The sequence below is a fragment of the Muntiacus reevesi genome, chromosome 4 (assembly GCF_963930625.1).
Source record: "Muntiacus reevesi chromosome 4, mMunRee1.1, whole genome shotgun sequence".
Taxonomy (NCBI): Eukaryota; Metazoa; Chordata; class Mammalia; order Artiodactyla; family Cervidae; genus Muntiacus; species Muntiacus reevesi.
This window is the reverse complement of record NC_089252.1, coordinates 20,471,034-20,489,900: the sequence shown is the minus strand read 5'-3', so window position 1 is coordinate 20,489,900 and position 18,867 is coordinate 20,471,034.

The window sequence follows — 18,867 nt, the reverse complement described above, 5'->3', positions numbered from 1 at the left end:
TGAGGAGGGAGGTGCTGGAGAATGAGCCCCCGGGGTGGCTGGTCCCCAGAAACGATGAGCCAGACAGGGCTGTCCTTCCTGGATCAATACTGCACCTTCCAAAGCAGTGAGAGCTTCTTCAGGGAGATGTGCCCCATAGTTACCACCTAGTCAGTGCCTGGCACACAGTAGGTCCTGGAGAAATGTGTTTAACCATCCCGATGGCATTCACTATACCCTGCTTTTATGGAAATCGGACTCCCCACACCCCTTTCGTCCTGGGGGAGGAGGTTTAGCCTTAGCTTAAAAATGAGCAGCTGATCTAGGCTCCTGGGGAGGCCACGGCAGTTCAGGCTCAGCCCAGCCCTTGCACACACCCCAGGGGACAAGTGCTTAGGGTCCCAGGAGGCAGAGCCTGGCCAGGAGAGGGTGGCAGGGAAGGACCCAACCCTACAAGGCTAAAATGGAAAAAAGGCCATCAAGCAGTTTCCCATTCTGGATATCATGGCATCTTAAAAGGTGCTCTGTGGGAAATGGACAGCCCTGTAGGTCTGGGAAACTACAGGTTACACAAACCTAGGCAGGTCTCTTTGTGTTTCATGGAGTCTTTCTTACCAGAGGTGACTCCTGCCGGAGATGTAAGATGAAGCTGCCAGATTCTGTCAGCAAAGCGCCCTCTGGGGGAAAGGCCTATGGATGTCATAGGGTGGGCTTGTTTAGACCAAATCCCTCAATATTCAAAAAACGAATATCATGGCATCCGGTCCCACCACTTCATGGCAAATCAGTTCAGTCAGTTCAGTCGCTCAGTCGTGTTCGACACTGTAACCCCACAGACTGCAGCATGCCAGGCCTCCCTGTCCGTCACCAACTCCCGGAGTTTGCTCAAACTCACGTCCATTGAGTCAGTGATGCCATCCAACTATCTCGTCCTCTGTTGTCCCCTTCTCCTCCTGCCTTCAATCTTTCCCAGCATCAGGGTCTCTTCAAATGAGTCAGTTTTTCACATCAGGAGGCCAAAGTACTGGAGTTTCTGCTTCAGCATCAATCCTTCCAATGAATATTCAAGACTGATTTCCTTTAGGATGAACTGGTTGGATCTCCTTGTTGCCCAAAAGACTCTCAAGAGTCTTCTCCAACACCACAGTTCATAAGCATCAATTCTTCGCCACTCAGCTTTCTCTATAGTTCGACTCTCACATCCATACATGACCACTGGAAAAACCAAAGCTTTGACTAGACGGACCTTTGTTGGCAAAGTAATGTCTTGGCTTTTTAATAGACTGTGTAGGTTGGTCACAACTTTTCTTCCAAGGAGTAGCTTTTAATTTAATGGCTGCAGTCACCACTTGCAGTGATTTTGGAGCCCCCAAAAATAAAGTCTGTCACTTTTCTCACTGTTTCCCCATCTATTTGCCATGAAGTGATGGGACCAGATACCATGATCAGAGAGACAGAGTGCCTGAAGAACTATGGACGAAGGTTCGTGACATTGTATAGGAGGCAGGGATCAAGACCATCAATCCCCAAGAAAAAGAAATGCAAAATGGCAAAATGGTTGTCTCAGGGGGCCTTACAAATAGCTATGAAATGAAGAGAAGCAAAAGGCAAAGGAGAAAAGGAAAGATATACCCATTAGAATGCAGAGTTCCAAAAAATAGCAAGGAGAGAAAAGAAAGCCTTCCTTAGCAATCAATGCAAAGAAATAGAGGAAAACAATAGAATGGGAAAGACTAGAGATCTCTTCAAGAAAATTAGAGATACCAAGAGAACATTTCATACAAAGATAGGCACAATAAAGGACAGAAATGGTATGAACGTTAATAGAAGCAGAAGATATTAAGAAGAGGTGGCAAGAATACACAGAACTATACAAAAAAGATCTTCATGACCCAGATAATCACGATGGTATGATCACTCACCTAGAGCCAGACATCCTGGAATTCGAAGTCAAGTGGGGGCCTTAGGAAGCATCACAGTGAACAAAGCTAGTGGAGGTGATGGAATTCCAGGGGACCTATTTCAAATCCTAAAAGATGATTCTCTGAAAGTGCTGCAGTCAATATGCCAGCAAATTTGGAAAACTCAGCAGTGGCCACAGGACTGGAAAAGGTCAGTTTTCATTCCAATCTCAAAGAAAGGCAATGCCAAAGAATGCTCAAACTACCACACAATTGCACTCATCTCACACGCTAGCAAAGTAGTGCTCAAATTTCTCCAAGCCAGGCTTCAACAGTACGTGAACCATGAACTTCCACATGTTCTATCTGGATTTAGAAAAGGCAGAGGAACCAGAGATCAAATTGCCAACATCCATTGGATCATCGAAAAAGCAAAAGAATTCCAGAAAAACATCTATTTCTGTTTTATTGACTATGCCAAAGGCTTTGACTGTGTGGATCTCAACAAACTGTGGAAAATTCTTAAAGAGATAGGCATACCAGACCACCTGACCTGCCTCCTGAGAAATCTGTATGCAGGTCAAAAAGCAACAGTTAGAACTGGACATAGAACAACAGACTGGCTCCAAATAGGAAAAGGAGTACGTCAAGGCTGTATATTGTCACCCTGCTTATTTAACTTATATGCAGAGTACATCTGGATGAAGCACAAGCTGCAATCAAGATTGCCAGGAGAAATATCAATAACCTCGGATATGCAGATGACAGCACTCTTATGGCAGAAAGTGAAGAACTAAAGATGAAAAGATAGAACTAAAAGATAGAACTAAAGATGAAAAGAAGAACTAAAGATAAAAAGAACTAAAGATGAAAGTGAAAGAGGAGAGTGAAAAAGTTGGCTTAAAGCTCCACATTCAGAAAACTAAGATCATGCCATCTGGTTCCATCACTTCATGGCAAACAGATGGGGGAAAAGAGGAAACAGTGTCAGATTTCATTTTCTTGGGCTTCAAAATCACTGTGGATGGTGACTGCAGCCATGAAATTAAAAGATGCTTGCTCCTTGGAAGAAAAGCTATGACCAACCTAGACAGTGTATTAAAAAGTCGAGACATTACTTTGCCAACAAAGGTCCATCTAATCAAAACTATGGTTTTTCCAGTAGTCATGTATGAATGTGGACCACAAAGAAGGCTGAGCACCGAAGAATTGATGCTTTTGAACTGTGGTGTTGGAGAAGACTCTTGAGGGTCGCTTGGACTGCAAGAAGATTCAACTGGTCAATCCTAAAGGAAGTCAGTCCTGAATATTCATTGGAAGGACAGGTGCTGAAGTTGAAGCTCCATTACTTTGGCCACCTGATGCAAAGAACTGACTGATTGGAAAAGATCTTGATGCTGGGAGAGACTGAGAGCAAGAGAAGAAGGGAGTAACAGAGGATGAGATGGTTGGATGGCCTCACTTACTCAATGGACAGGGGTTTGAGCAAACTCAGGGAGATAGTGAAGGATAGGGAAATCTGGCATGCTGCAGTTCATGGGGTCACTGAGTTGGACACAACCTAATGACTGAACAACAATAAGGACCCTGAGGCTCCAGGGCGGTTGAGAGGCTCATTTAGGGCTCTGCTGAGATGGGAGTAGTATTCCCAGGTAGCTCAGTGGTAAAGAATCTGCCTAACAATGCAGGAGAAGCAGGTTCAGCCCCTGGGTTGGGAAGATCTCCTGGAGGAGGAAATGGCAACCTACTCCAGCACCCTCACCTGGAGAATTTCATGGGGAGGAGAGCCGGGCAGGCTACAGTCCTTTTTGTGTAGTCACTAAGTCATATCTGACTCTTTGTGACCCCATGGACTGGTGCACGCCAGGCTTCCCTGTCCTTCACTGTCTCCCAGAGTTTGTTCAAATTCATATCCATTGCGTCAGTGATGCCATCCAACCATCTTATCCTCTGCTGTCCCCTTCTCCTCCTGCCCAAATCTTTCCCAGCATCAGGGTCTTTTCTAGTGAGTCAGCTCTTCCCATCAGGTGGCCAAAATATTGGACCTTCAACTTCAGCATCAGTCCTCCCAATGAATATTCAGGGTTCATCTCCTTGCAGTCCAAGGGACTCTCAAGAGTCTTCTCCAACACCACAGTTCAAAAGCATCAATTCTTCGGCACTCAGCTTTCTTTATTGTCCAACTCTCACATTCATACATGACTACTGGAAAAACCATAGCCTTGACTAGATGGACCTTTGTCAGCAAAGTGATGTCTGTGGTTTTTAATATGCCATTTAGGTTTGTCATAGTTTTTGTTCCAAGGAGCAAGCGCCGTTTAATTTCATGGCTGCAGTCACCATCAGCAGTAATTGTGAATCCCAAGAAAATAAAATCTGCCACTGTTTCCTCTTTTTCCCCATCAATTTGCCATGAAGTGATGGGACCGGATGCCATGATCTTAGTTTTTTGAATGTTGAGTTTTAGGCCAGCTTTTTCACTCTCCTCTTTCACCCTCATCCAGAGGCTCTTTAGTTCCTGTTCACTTCCTGTCGTTAGGGTGGTATCATCTGCATATCTGAGGTTGTTGACATTTCTCCAGCAATCATGATTCCAGTTTTTGTTTCATCCAGCCTGGTATTTTGCATGATGTTCTCTGCATATAAGTTAAATAAGCAGGGTGACAATATACACCCTTGACGTACTCCTTTCCCAATTTGGAACCAGTTCGTTTTCCCATGTCCAGTTTTAATCGTTACTTCTTGACTTATATACAGATTTCTCAGGAGGCAGGTCAGGTGGTCTGGTATTCCCATCTCTTTAAGAATTTTCCACGGTTTGTCATGATCCACACAGTCAAAGGCTTTAGCACATTCAATGAAGCAGAAGTAGATGCTTTTTTGGAATTCTCTTGCTTTTTCTATAATCCAGCGGATGTTGATAATTTAATCTCTGGTACCTTTCCCTTTTCTAACTCCAGTTTGTACATCTGAAAGTTCTCAATTCACATACCGCTGAAGCCTCGCTTGTAGGGCTACAGTCCATGGGGTCACAAAGAGTCAGACACGAAGGGTCAGACACAACTGAGCGCCGTGGTCCACAGAACATCCTCAAATCCAAAAACGAAAAGTGTAGTAGGTAGCTTGTCCAGCAGGTGGCACTGTTATACTAGGAAAAGCCTCTGCATAGTGTGGCTGCCCTTTACAACAGTTTTCTCCACTAGCTGGAATTCTGCATTGTTTCTGCTGGACCACCGGGGGTGGTTTAGGGAGGGGAGGATGTAGCCTAGATGTACCTCTAGCACTTCTGTACACGTAGTGACCCCGCGCAGGAGAATCCCCTCGTCACTCACCCAATGGGAAGGCAGACTAGAACACCTCGGTTCTGACCCTCCGTTCCGTGGCAGGACAACCACAGGACAGTGAATGACCCCCAGGACCTCGCCCACAAGGCCACTGAAGATTTCATGGCCCTCTGCAAACTTTGCCAGGACCCTGTCCTTTGAATTCGGGAGCCTTTTTACTCCAGGAGAACATGGATCCTGGAGTCTCACCTGCACAGGAGGCAGGGAATACAGTGATGAGAGTCCCTTACCCCAAGACACCACGTTTCCCCCTGGCTGGGTGCTCAGGGAACAGAGGGGCGGTGGAGCTAGCCCTTCCCACTGGGGGACAGTGGAAGCAGCAGGAAAGAAACAAGGTCAGTTTCCTCTCTCCACTCCTCCAGGGTCTACACCTGAGCTTGCCACTTACTGCTCCCAGCGTCTGGTGCCTGGTGCGTGGGCCCAAGGGTTTATTTCTTCCTCTGTGCAGGCCACCACCTTCCCACCAGCATCCTCCATCCTTTGTGCCCAACCCAGTGACGAGAAATGGCCCGGGCAAAACAGGGGTCAGGGCTTTGCAGTCTTGGCGTGCATAGTAAAAGATGCAGGAGAGCAAAGAGCTCAAAGAAAATTGTCTCTCCCCACACTGAAAAAATTATGTGAGGAGATAATGTCAAAAATATATTGGATAACTTAAAATGGGGTACTAAAAATATTTTAAGGGAATTCTTTAGCAGTTCAGTGGTTAAGACTCTGCTTCCATTTGCAAGGGGCAGAGGTTGGCTCCCTGGTCCAGGAACTAAGATCCCACATGCCACCCACACAGCCACAAAAATTTAAGTATCCTAAACAAAGGTAGGTAAGGGGAACCAGAAGGATGAAAAATAGAGGGCACAGATGGAAAACGGAAAGGGGAGGTCTGGATCTATACGTATTAATAATTATGTTAAATGTAAATAAGGTAAACATACCAATTCAAGAAACAGTTTGTCAGAATGGGTTTTTTTTTTTTTTAAATGACCCAAGTACCTGCTATCTACAAGAAACTCTTTTCACATGGGAGCTCAGTCATGTCTGACTCTGTGGCCCCATGGACTGTAGTCTGCCAGGCTCCTCTGTCCATGGAACTTTTCAGGCAAGAATGCTGAAGTGGAGTGCCATTTCCTACTCCGGGGGATCTCTCCGCCTAGGGATCAAACCCACGTCTCTTGTATCTGCTACATTGGCAGGTGAATTCTTTACCACCAGCGCCACCTGGGAAGCCCCTATTATAATACAGGTAGGTTAAAAAGAGAAAGTATAAAAACAAACAAACAAAAAATACCATGGAAACCCCAATGAAGCAAAGAAGGGTAACTATAGTAATATCAAAGTAAACTTCAGAGCAAAGAAATTAGCAGAGTTAAAGAGAGACATCACACATTGTTAGAAGAATCAATCCACCAAGAAGGGAAAACACTTCTAAATGTATAAACAGCTGAGAGTAGAGCTTCAAAATATAAGAAGCAGAACCTGTCAGAGCAGAGAAGTGGCAGTTCAGTTCAGTCGCTCAGTCGTGTCCGACTCTCTGTGACCCCATGGCACGCCAGGCCTCCCTGTCCATCACCAGCTCCCGGAGTCCACCCAAACTCATGTCCATCGAGTCGGTGACGCCATCCAACCATCTCATCCTCTGTGGTCCCCTTCTCCTCCTGCCCTCAATCCTTCCCAGCATCAGAATCTTTTCAAATGAGTGGTAGACAGAGCCACAATTAAACTTGGAAGCTGCAGCACTCTTCTCTGAAAAAAGTGAAAGTGTTAGTCGCTCCGTCCTGTCTGACTCTTTGCGACCCCGTGGACTGTAGCCTGTCAGGCTCCTCTGTCCATAGGATTCTCCAGGCAAGAATTCTCTGTCTACTTTTTATGTGTTACATCAGAGAGCACTCTTCTCTGCGTAATATGTTACATAAACAGGGAATTAGCAAGGATAGAACTGAACAAACCATCAATAACTGGAGTTAATTGCTATTGATAGAACACTCCACACAGTCTTTTCAAGTGCACACGGAGCATTTATCAAGACAGACTGTATTGTGAGTCACAAATCAAACCTCCACAAATCTAAAAGGATTGAAATCATACAAACTATGCTTTCTGACTATAATGAAATTAAATTAGAAATCAGTAACAGAAAGATAACTAAAAATTTTCCAAACACTGCCAAAAAAACAACACACATAAAAAAGAAATCTCAAAGGAAATGAAATTGAAAATACTTTAATTGAAATTTAAATGAATTAAAATAGAAAATTAAATAATTGAAAATACATTAAAATGAAAGAAAATTAATATATAACATACCAAAATTTGGGGGATGTAGCTAAAGTGGGAGGGGGATTTATTGCCTGAAAGGCTTATATGACAAAATGAGAAATATCTTAAAGTAACCATCTAAGATTCTCCCATAAAAAAATGAGGGAGGGGGTGCAAAGGAGGAAGAGAAAAATAAACCCAAAGTAAGTTGGAGGTGGAAATAATAAGAATCAGTTATTAATGAAACTGAAAATAGATAAGCAGAGAAAAATCAGTGAAACCGAAAGGTGGTTCTTTGAAAGACTAATACAATTGATGTACCCCTAGGCAGACTGACAGAGAAGACATAAATTACCAAATCAGGAATGAAAAAGTGAATTTAACTCTAAACCTCACAGACTTTAAAACAATAATGTTTCTGTGCCAATGAATTTGACAGACTACATGACATAGGTCAAATTTTCAAAAACCACAAGCTATCCAAACTCACCCACAACTTGAAAGATAAGTCAGTCCTATAACAATTTTAAGAACTGAATTTGTAGTTTAAAGCTGTACTTTAAAATCTCCAAGCCCTGTTGTTTTCGTTTTCAAATTATTTTCTTTTAATGTAACAGATTTATTGGGATATAACTCACATACCACACAGGTCACCCATTTAAAGTATATAATTCAATAGTTTTTGGTATATTTAGAGTTGGGTAACCATCACCACAGGACTGATGCTGAAGCTGAAACTCCAATACTTTGGCCACCTCACGTGAAGAGTTGATTCATTGGAAAAGACCCCGATGCTGGGAGGGATTGGGGGCAGGAGGAGAAGGGGACAACAGAGGGTGAGATGGCTGGATGGCATCACCGACTCGATGAACATGAGTTTGAGTAAACTCTGGGAGTTGGTGATGGACAGGGAGGCCTGGTGTACTTCGATTCATGAGGTCGCAAAGAGTCGGACACGACTGAGTGACTGAACTGAACTGAACCATCACCACAATTTTAGAACGCATCAACATATCAAAAAGAAACCCTGAATCCATTAGCAATCACAAAAATCACTTCCTATTTCCTCCCAACTCTTCAGCCCTAGGCAACCACCAATGTAATTTCTGTCCTATGGATCTGTCTACAGTGCACATTTCATATGAATGGAGTTATATAGTACATGGTCTTTGTGACTGGTTTCTTTCTCTTATCATATATTCAAGGTTTGTCCATGTTGAAGCATGTGCAAGTTCTTTATTTCTTTTTATGGTCAAACAATCTATTATAAAGATACATCACATTGGATTGATTCATTCATTAGTTGATGGACATGTAGGTTGTTTCCACTTTTTGGCTGTTATGAATAACTATAAACACTTGTGTAAAGGTTTTTCTGCGGACATACATTTTCATTTCTCTTGGGTATACCCTTAGGAGTGGAATTGCTTGGTCGTATGGTAACTCTAAGCTTACCTTTTTGAAAAACAGTCAGACTTTTCCAGAGCAGCCCTAACATTTAAATTCTCACCAAGAGTGTATGAAAGTGTATGAAAGTCGCTCAGTTGTGTCTGACTCTTTGTGACCCAATGGACTATACAGTCCATGGAATTCTCCAGGCCAGAATACTGGAGTGGGCAGCCTTTTCCTTCTCCAGGGGATCTTCCCAACCCAAGGACTGAACCCAGGTCTCCTGCATTGCAGGCAGATTCTTTACCATCTGAGCCACAAGGGAAGCCCTAGAATACTGGAGTGGGTAGCCTATCCTTTCTCCAGCAGATCTTCCTGATCCAGGAATCAAACCAGGGTCTCCTTCACTGCAGATTCTTAACCAACTGAGCTATCAGGAAAGCCCAAGGTTTGGCGCAAAGAAAGGGTTATTGATCAAAACGGCACCAACACAGAAGATGGGAGATGTAGGTTTGCCTCAGATCCATCTTACTGACCAACTAGGGTGTTAGGTTTGTAAAGGCAACATTTGGAGTGAGGATTGCAAAGAGTATGACTTCACGCTGGCTGACTGGTGAGGAGGTAACAGGATGACATTTCAGGAATCCTATTAATCGTCAGCCTGTCAGGTCTGGTGTCTAGAGTGTTGTGCTCAGCATGTAGGCACCACCTTCCATCTTAGTTCCTAAAGAATGACACAAAGATCTGTGTCAGATTACGATGTATGCCCGGAGAAGGAACTAAAACTCCATTTTATCACTGAATTATTGTTTCTTGACCGCTTTTCCTTTGTTTCTGAGTTCTTTTACTTTCCTAACTAGTAACTGCTTGAGTCTGTCCTTTGGAATTCAGAGAAGGACTAGGAGACTAAAGCTTTTTCTACAAACACACAATGGGGGCACAGCGGGCCTTTGGTGTCCAGGAGGGCCCCGCAGGAGACACAGGTTTCAGGCGCAGTGATGGTCGGTCACCTCCCGGGGGCCCGTGGTCAGCATCCGCAGGTGGCTTCCTCTGAGTCAGATGCTGTGCCTGCGTCGCTTTGGGCAGAATCTGATTCAGTTCTTGAGTCCAGGCACCACATCCTCCCACTAAATGGAACACAGAGGTAAGGGTTGGCTCCTTGCAGGAGTGTAATTAGGAAGGATGGGGAGGAAACTTTGGGCAGAAGAACCCCTGGAGCCCAGAGCCCTGCCAGGTAGATACTCTACTTGGCTTCTGCACTGCTCAGCCCAGAAGACACAGGGGCAAGTGAGCTGATACTGCTCCTGGAAGAAGCCCCAGATTCCCTGCCCCCGCACCCAGGGCCTCCTGAACCCCAGGTAATCACACCAGCTGCTCTGCCATACACCCGCCTTCTTGAGAGAGATTATTTTCTACATTGAAAAAATAACAACACTATGATGAGCAGAGCCGGCTGAAAGAAGGGCTGAGAGTGTTTTGAAGATGCATTGCCATTAGTCGGTTTTATGGCACATTTGCATTTAAATAGATTCTTTAACTCTTTTTCTGAACTTCACAATAAGATAGCCTTAAAAGTTGCTGACTAACAGGGAGGCGTGTGCTTAATTTTCGCTTTAATTTTAGCACCAATACATTGTCTTATCATAGCCATTCCAGCTCAAATGACACAAATGCAAGTTTTAAATGAGTTTTCCTATTCTCTTTGGTTAAAAATCCAACAATTCTTGGACCTGTGTTATAGGAAAGATGCTTCTCTAGCAGGCCTGTCTGGTTGGCCCTGCTCTGAGCTCTTCTTAGGAGTTGCCCAGCCATATCTCCTGCCCTCCGCAGCTTCCCTCGGTAGAAACAAGGCCTCCCAATGGCGGAAAGCTGTGTGCCTTGCAGGAGAGCTCCAGGGAAAAGGGCTTTTAGCTCCAAGAACTAGGACCTGTCTTCAGCATCAGCAGTGGTGTATCAGAAATGGCGTGTACCACCTCTCAAGGTCTGATTATTAAATTTTCTGGAAACTTGCAACCTAACCTGGGACTCCTGCAGGCAGATTCTTCACTGTCTGAGTCACCAGGGAAGCCAGTTCTTCCACAGTTATTATTAAAACTTAAATTATGTAAACTTAAAAGTAAACACATTATCCTAAAAATGAAAGTGAAAAATCTCGAAAATTCATTACTGCATTATTGTTGTATTACCATTGAAACAGAGGGTAGTCATCAGTTAGATGCATCACACCTAAAACCCACCTTCACTCATCAAGCTCTCTTTAGTTAATTTCACAAAACTTTGCACATCCTCCAAGCCTCATGTAACCTCAACAATACAATGTTGGTCTAAGTTGTAATTGCAGAGACTTGGACTCAGCTATGTCCAGTTTGAGCTTGAGCCAGTGAAGACTGGCTAAGACCACTGACCCTTCATCTGGACAGGAGCAAGTGTCAGCTCAATGACCTTTTTTAATATATTTGGCTGTGCTGGGTCTTCACTGCTGGACAGGCTTTTCTCTAGTTGCAGCAAGCAGGGGCTACTCTCCAGCTGTGCTGTGAGGACTTCTCATCACAGTGATTTCTCCTGTTGTGGAACACGGGCTCTAGGACACATGGGTTTCAGTAGTTGCGGTTCCCAGGCCCTAGAGCACAGCCTCTATTGTGGTGCTCAGGCTTAGTTGCTCTGCAGCATGTGGGATCTTCTGGGTCAGGAATAGCACCCATGTCTCCTGCATTGACAGGCAGATTCTTTACCACTGAGCCACCAGGGAAGCCCCTCAGTGACTTTCTGATGTCAGAGGGCCCCACTTCCACCCCCCGAGTGTATGGACTGCACAAATTTCTGAACACGTCCCATGGAGAAGTCTGTAGCTTATTTCACCTGCGCAAAATGACCATTACCTCACCTTTTTCTGGGTTTCCCTTATGGTTCGGCTGGTAAAGAATCCACCTGCAATGCGGGAGACCTGGGTTCAATCGCTGGGTTGGGAAAATCCCCTGGAGAAGGGAAAAGCTACCCACTCCAGTATTCTGGGTGGAGAATTCCATGGACTGTATAGTCCATGGGGTCACAAAGAGTTGGACACGACTGAGCGACTTTTACTTTCGCTTCACCTTTTTTTTTTAGCTCCAGTTAGCTTGCCCCACACTCCCCACATTCAGCTTTATCTCATAAATATCCCAGGCCCCTTACCTGCAGGGAGTCAGACTTGAGATCTGTTCTCCAGCCTCCTCACTCAGCTGCCTGGTGAACAAACCTCTTCTCTGCTGTGAACCTCGGTGTCTCAGCATTTGACTTGCTGCACATCCAATCCACAGACTTGGCCCAGGTAATACCAGCTATGTCCCTGAGGTCATTCACATCCATGATGTTGAAATAAAATGCACATTTTATGGCAAGACAAGAAAAATTTAAACATAACCTTTTGCTCTGTGCATTCAGGCCTCCTCCCTCCCCTCTAGCTCGTGTTGGTATCTGCGTTAACCAGCCCTGCATGGAAAGAGGAGCCTGGCGGGCTTCAGTCTGTGGGGTCACAAAGAGTTGGACTTAACTGAGAGACTAACACTTTCACTTTCCACTTTGCTTCTTGATCTTAAGATGTAGATGACTCACTAGTCACCTTGTACGTGCAGCTCTCTGCAAACTGTCAATATATCCCATGACATATAATTCTTTGTCTCAAAAACCTTATAACTCTGCTTTGACCTCTAATGGGTAGAACACTCCTCAGAGCTTTCTGAAAGACTGTCTTCCAGGTTATAATGCTCAGGTTGGCTTGAATAAAATTTTCCATTTCTTTCTTAGATTGCCTATTGATTGTTTTTTGTTTTTATGGACAGGTGAAAGGACTATATAACGGTGTTTAGTAAGGTTATGCTGGTGCTTGAAATTGGTGGGAGCAAACCCCCACCCCCAACCTTTTTTTCAGAGCTGGTTGCTAACCTGTACCAGCATACCACTGATAACCGCATGACCCAGAGTAACTACAGGCCTTTCCTGTCTTGTTTTCGGCCTGGGCAGGATGGTGCTGGGAAGACCCCTAGAAGGACGGCTGTCTGCCCTCCTGAGATGGTTGGGACAGCACCCAAGGCCTACACAATGTTTGTATCAGTGAGCCCCAGGTAGCAAAGAAAGCAGTGAGCAAGACTGCTAACAGGTCTGCCTGGCTATGTGCACATGCCCTCCCTCTCTTGGCTCTGAGAAAACCCCCCAAACAGACTTCCCTGGGCCCTCAGGCCCAGCCTGTCCTCTGATTCTGAGGACATCCCAAGGTTCCTGCCTCCCACCTGGATGGCAGGAGTGGCATCTCACTGATTTCTCAGCCTTCAGCCCTGCCCCACCTGCCAGACGGTCCCATCATGGGACTCGTGATGCCCCTCCTCTCCTCTAGCACCTATGCTGGCTCCCTACTACCTGCCACAACCCTGGCCAATTCCCCGGTCTGGCTCTCAGGGCCCCAGGCTACTCCCAAAGTCTACCCCCAAACTCATTCTTTAGAATGAGGCTCAGAGAGGGAACAAGGAGCTAACATCTTTGTGCATGTAAGTTGGTAAGAAAAAAAAAACAAACAAAGAAACAAATGCCTGCCCATTCCAACATCACCAAGGCAAAGTATCCTTTTAACAAAATGAGAATCATTGAAATTGCTTGGAAGCCAATTCCGCGAGCTTTCTGCCCCATGGTATCCTGGGGTTCGAATTTGCTCTCACCTCCTCCTATTCCCTTTCTAAATCCTGCACCTGGGCAGGGCATGTGAAAGCCAACACTGCTTCTCCTTCCTACTATTTCACTCATGTTCAGTCACCAGGTTGTGTCCAACTCTTTGTGACCCCGTGGACTGCAGCCCATCAGGCTCCTCTGTCCATGGGATTTCCCAGGCAAGAACACTGGAGTGGATAGCTATTTTCTTCTCCAGGGAATCTTCTTGACCCAGGGATGAAACCTACTCTCCGGCACTGGATTCCTTACCACTGTGGAACCTGGGAAGCAACTCCTTTCGAACTCAGCTCTCCCACATGGCAGGCAGATTCTTTACCCTTTGAGCCATCAGGGAAGCCCCATTAATACTATATGATACTGTCTAATACTATATGATCTAGCAGTCTCATGCTTGGGCATATATCTGGAGAAAACTGTCATTCAAAAAGATAAATGCACCCCAATGTTCACTGCACTGATCACCATAACCAAGACGTGGAAGCAACCTAAACGTCCAGCAACAGAAAAATGGATAAAGAAGATGTGGTACATATATACAATGGAATATCACTGAGTCAAAAAAAAGAAGGAAATACTGCCACTTGCAGCAACATGGATGGACCTAGAGATTATCATACTAAGTGAAGGAAGTCAAAAAAGACAGACAAATACCATATGATATCACTTATATGTGGAGTCTAATAATATATATATATATATATATATATATATATATATATATATACACAAAAGAACTTATTTACAAAACAGAAACAGTCTCACAAATCTTGAAATCAAACTTATAGTTACCAAAGGTGAATGTGGGAGGAAGTGATAAATTAGGATACTGTGATTAACATATACACATTATTGTATAAACAATAGATAACTAATAAAGAGCTACTATGGGCTGGAACAAGATGGCAGAGTAGAAGGATGTGTTCTCATCTTCTTCTGCGGGAACTCCAAAATTACAATTCGCTGCTGAAGAATCATCAACAAGAGAATGTTGGATCCCACCAAAAGAGATACCCCACATCCAAGGGCAAAGGAGAAGCCCCAGCAAGATGTAAGAAGGGGACAAAATAGCATTAGAATCAAACCCCACAGCAAAACAATGCCCACTTGTGGGTGTGACTGGTGATGGAAGTAAAGTCCGATGCTGTAAAGAACAATACTGCATAGGAACCTGAAATGTTAGGTCCATGAGTCAAGGTAAATTGGAAGTGGTCAAATAGGAGATGGCAAGAGTGAACAGCAACATTTTAGGAATCAGTGAACTAAAATGGACTGGAGTGGGTGAATTTACTCAGATAACCATTATATCTACTACTGTGGGCAAGAATCCCTTAGAAAAAATGGAGTAGCCCTCATAAGTCACAAAAGAGTTCAAAATGCAGTACTTGGATGCAGTCTCAAAAATGACAGAATGATCTCTGTTCGTTTCCAAGGCAAACCATTCAATATCACAGCAATCCAAGTCTAAAGCCCAACAAGTAACACTGAAGAAGCTGAAGCTGAATGGCTCTATGAAGACCTACAAGATCTTCTAGAACTAACACCCAAAAAAAAGATGTCCTTTTCATTATTGGAGACTAGAATGCAAAAGTAGGAAGTCAAGAGATACCTGGAGTAACAGGCAAATTTGGCCTCGCTGTACAGAATGAAGCAGGACAAAGGCTAACAGAGTTTTGCCAAGAGAACGCACTGGTCATAGAAACAACCTCTTCAACACAAAGAAGACTCCATACATGAACATCACCAGATGGGCAATACTGAAATCAGATTGATTATATTTTTGCAGCCAAAGATGTAGAAGCTCTATGCAGTCAGCAAAAATAAGACTCGGAGGTGACTGTGGCTCAGATCACGAACTTCTTATTGCCAAATTCAGACTTAAGTTGAAGAAAGTACGGAAAACCACTACACCATTCAGTTCAGTTCAGTTCAGTTCAGTTGCTCAGTCGTGTCCGACTCGTTGCAACCCCATGAATCGCAGCACGCCAGGCCTCCCTGTCCATCACCAACTCCCAGAGTTTACTCAAACTCATGTCCATCGAGTCAGTGATGCCATACAGCCATCTCATCCTCTGTCGTCCCCTTCTCCTCCTGCCCCCAATTCCTCCCAGCATCAGGGTCTTTTCCAATGAGTCAACTCTTCGCATGAGGTAGCCAAAGTATTGGAGTTTCAGCTTCAGCATCAGTCCTTCCAATAAACACCCAGGACTGAGCTCCTTTAGGATGGACTGGTTGGATCTCTTGGGAGTCCAAGAGACTCTCAAGAGTCTTCTCCAACACCACAGTTCAAAAGCATCAATTTTTCGGCACTCAGCTTTCTTCACAGTCCAACTCTCACAACCATACATGACCACTGGAAAAACCATAGCCTTGACTAGACAGACCTTTGTTGGCAAAGTAATGTCTCTGTTTTTCAATATGCTATCTAGGTTGGTCATAACTTTCCTTCCAAGGAGTAAGCATCTTTTAAGAAGAGGTGGCAAGAATACACAGAAGAACTGTACAAAAAAGATCTTCATGACACAGATAATCACGATGGTGTGATCACTCACCTAGAGCCAGACATCCTGGAATGTGAAGTTAAGTGGGCCTTAGGAAGCATCACTATGAACAAAGCTAGTGGAGGTGATGGAACTCCAGGGGATCTATTTCAAATCCTGAAAGATGATGCTGTGAAACTTGCTGCACTCAATATGTCAGCAAATATGGAAAACTCAGCAGTGGCCATAGGACTGGAAAAGGTCCGTTTTCATTCCAATCCCAAAGAAAGGCAATCCCAAAGAATGCTCAAACTACCGCACAATTGCACTCATCTCACACACTAGTAAAGTAATACTCAAAATTCTCCAAGCCAGGCTTCAGCAATAGGTGAACCATGAACTTCCAGTTGTTCAAGCTGGTTTAGAAAAGGCAGAGGAACCGGAAATCAAATTGCCAACATCTGCTGGATCATTGGAAAAGCAATAGAGTTTCAGAAAAACATCTATTTCTGCTTTATTGACTATGCCAAAGCCTTTGACTGTGTGGATCACAATAAACTGTGGAAAATTCTTCAAGAGATGGGAATACCAGACCACCTGACCAGCCTCTTGAGAAACCTGTATGCAGGTCAGGAAGCAACAGTTAGAACTGGACATGGAACAACAGACTGGTTCCAAATAGGAAAAGGAGTACGTCAAGGTTATGTATTAAGCAGGTGTCACCCTGCTTATTTAACTTATATGCAGAGTATATCATGAGAAATGTTGGGCTGGATAAAGCACAAGCTGCAATCAAGATTGCCAGGAGAAATATCAATAACCTCATATACGCAGATGACACCACCCATACGGCAGAAGGTAAAGAGGAACTAAAAAGCCTCTAGATGAAAGTGAATTGGAGAGTGAAAAAGTTGGCTTAAAACTCAACACTCAGAAAACTAAGGTCATGGCATCTGGTCCCATCACTTCCTGGGAAATAGATGGGGAAACAGTGGAAGAAGTGGCTTACTTTATTTTTCTGGGCTCCAAAATCACTGTAGATGGTGATTGCAGCCATGAAATTAAAAGACACCATTCAGATATGACCTAAATCAAATCCCTTACAATTATACAGTGTAAGTGACAAATAGATTCAAGGGATTAGATCTGATAGACGGAATGCCTGAAGAACTATGGACAGAGGTTCGTGACATTGTACAGGAGGCAGTGATCAAGACCATTCCCAAGAAAAAGAAATATAAAAAGGCAAAAATGTTGTCTGAAGAGGACTTACAAATAGCTGAGAAAAGAAGAGAAGCAAAAGGCAAAGGAGAAAAAGAAAGATATACTCATTTGAATGCAGAGTTCTGAAGAATAGCAAGGAGAGATAAGAAAGCCTTCCTCAGTGATCAATGCAAAGAAATAGAGAAAAACAATAGAATGGGAAAGACTAGAGATCTCTTCAAGAAAATTATAGATACCAAGGGAACATTTCATGCAAAGATGGGCTCAATAAAGGACAGAAATAGTATGACCTAACAGAAGCAGAAGATATTAAGAAGACTTGGCAAGAATCCACAGAAGAACTATACAAAACAGATCATGACCCAGATAACCATGATAACTCACCTAGAGCCAGACATCCTGGAATGCAAAGTCAAGTGGACTTTAGGGAAACATCATAATGAACAAAGCTAGTTGAGATGATGGAATTCCAGTTGATCTATTTCAAATCCTAAAAGAAGAGGCTGTGAAAGTGCTGCAGTCAATATGCCAGCAAATTTGGAAAACTCAGCAGTGGCCACAGGACTGGAAAAGGTCAGTTTTCATTCCAAACCCAAAGACTATTCAAACTCCTGCACAATTGCACTCATCTCACAGGCTAGCAAAGTAATGCTCAAAATTCTCCAAGCCAGTCTTCAACAGTACATGAACTATGAACTTCCAGATATTCAAGCTGGATTTAGAAAAGGCAGAGAAACCAGAGATCAAATTGCCAACATTCATTGGACCATATAAAAAGCAAGAAAATTCCAGAAAAATATCTAAAGGGATATACCATCCTGAAGATGGGAATACCATTCCCAAGGAATACCTTGGGAAGCTTACCTGCCTCCCAAGAAATCTGTATGCAGGTCAAGAAGCAACAGTTAGAACTGGACGTGGAAAAACAGACTGGTTCCAAATCAGGAAAGGAGTATGTCAAGGTTGTATATTGTCACCCTGTTAACTTACATGCAGAGTACATCGTGCAGAATGTTGGGCTGGATAAAGCACAAGCTGGATTCAAGATTGTCAGGAGAAATATCAATAACCTCAGATATGCAGATGACACCACCCTTATGGCAGAAAGTGAAGAACTAAAGAGTCTCTTGATGAAAGTGAAAGAGGAGAGTGAAAAAGTTGGCTTAAAACTCAACTTTCAGATAATGAAGATCATGGCATCCAGTCAGTCCCATCACTTCATGGCAAATAGATGGGGAAACAATGGAAACAGTGAGAGACTTTCCATTTTGGGGCTCCAAAATCACTGTAGATGGTGACTGCAGCCATGAAATTAAAAGACGCTTGCTCATTAGAAGAAAAACTGTGACCAACCTAGACAGCATATTAAAAAGCAGAGACATTACCTTGCCAACAAAGGTCCGTCTAGTTAAGGCTATGGTTTTTCCAATAGTCACATATGGATGTGAGAATTGGACTATGAAGAAGGCTGAGCACCAAAGAATTGATGCTTTTGAACTGTGGTGTTGGAGAAGACTCTTGAGAGTCCCTTGGACTGCAACAAGATCCAATCAGTCCACCCTAAAGGAAATCAATCCTGAATATTCATTTGAAAGACTGATGCTG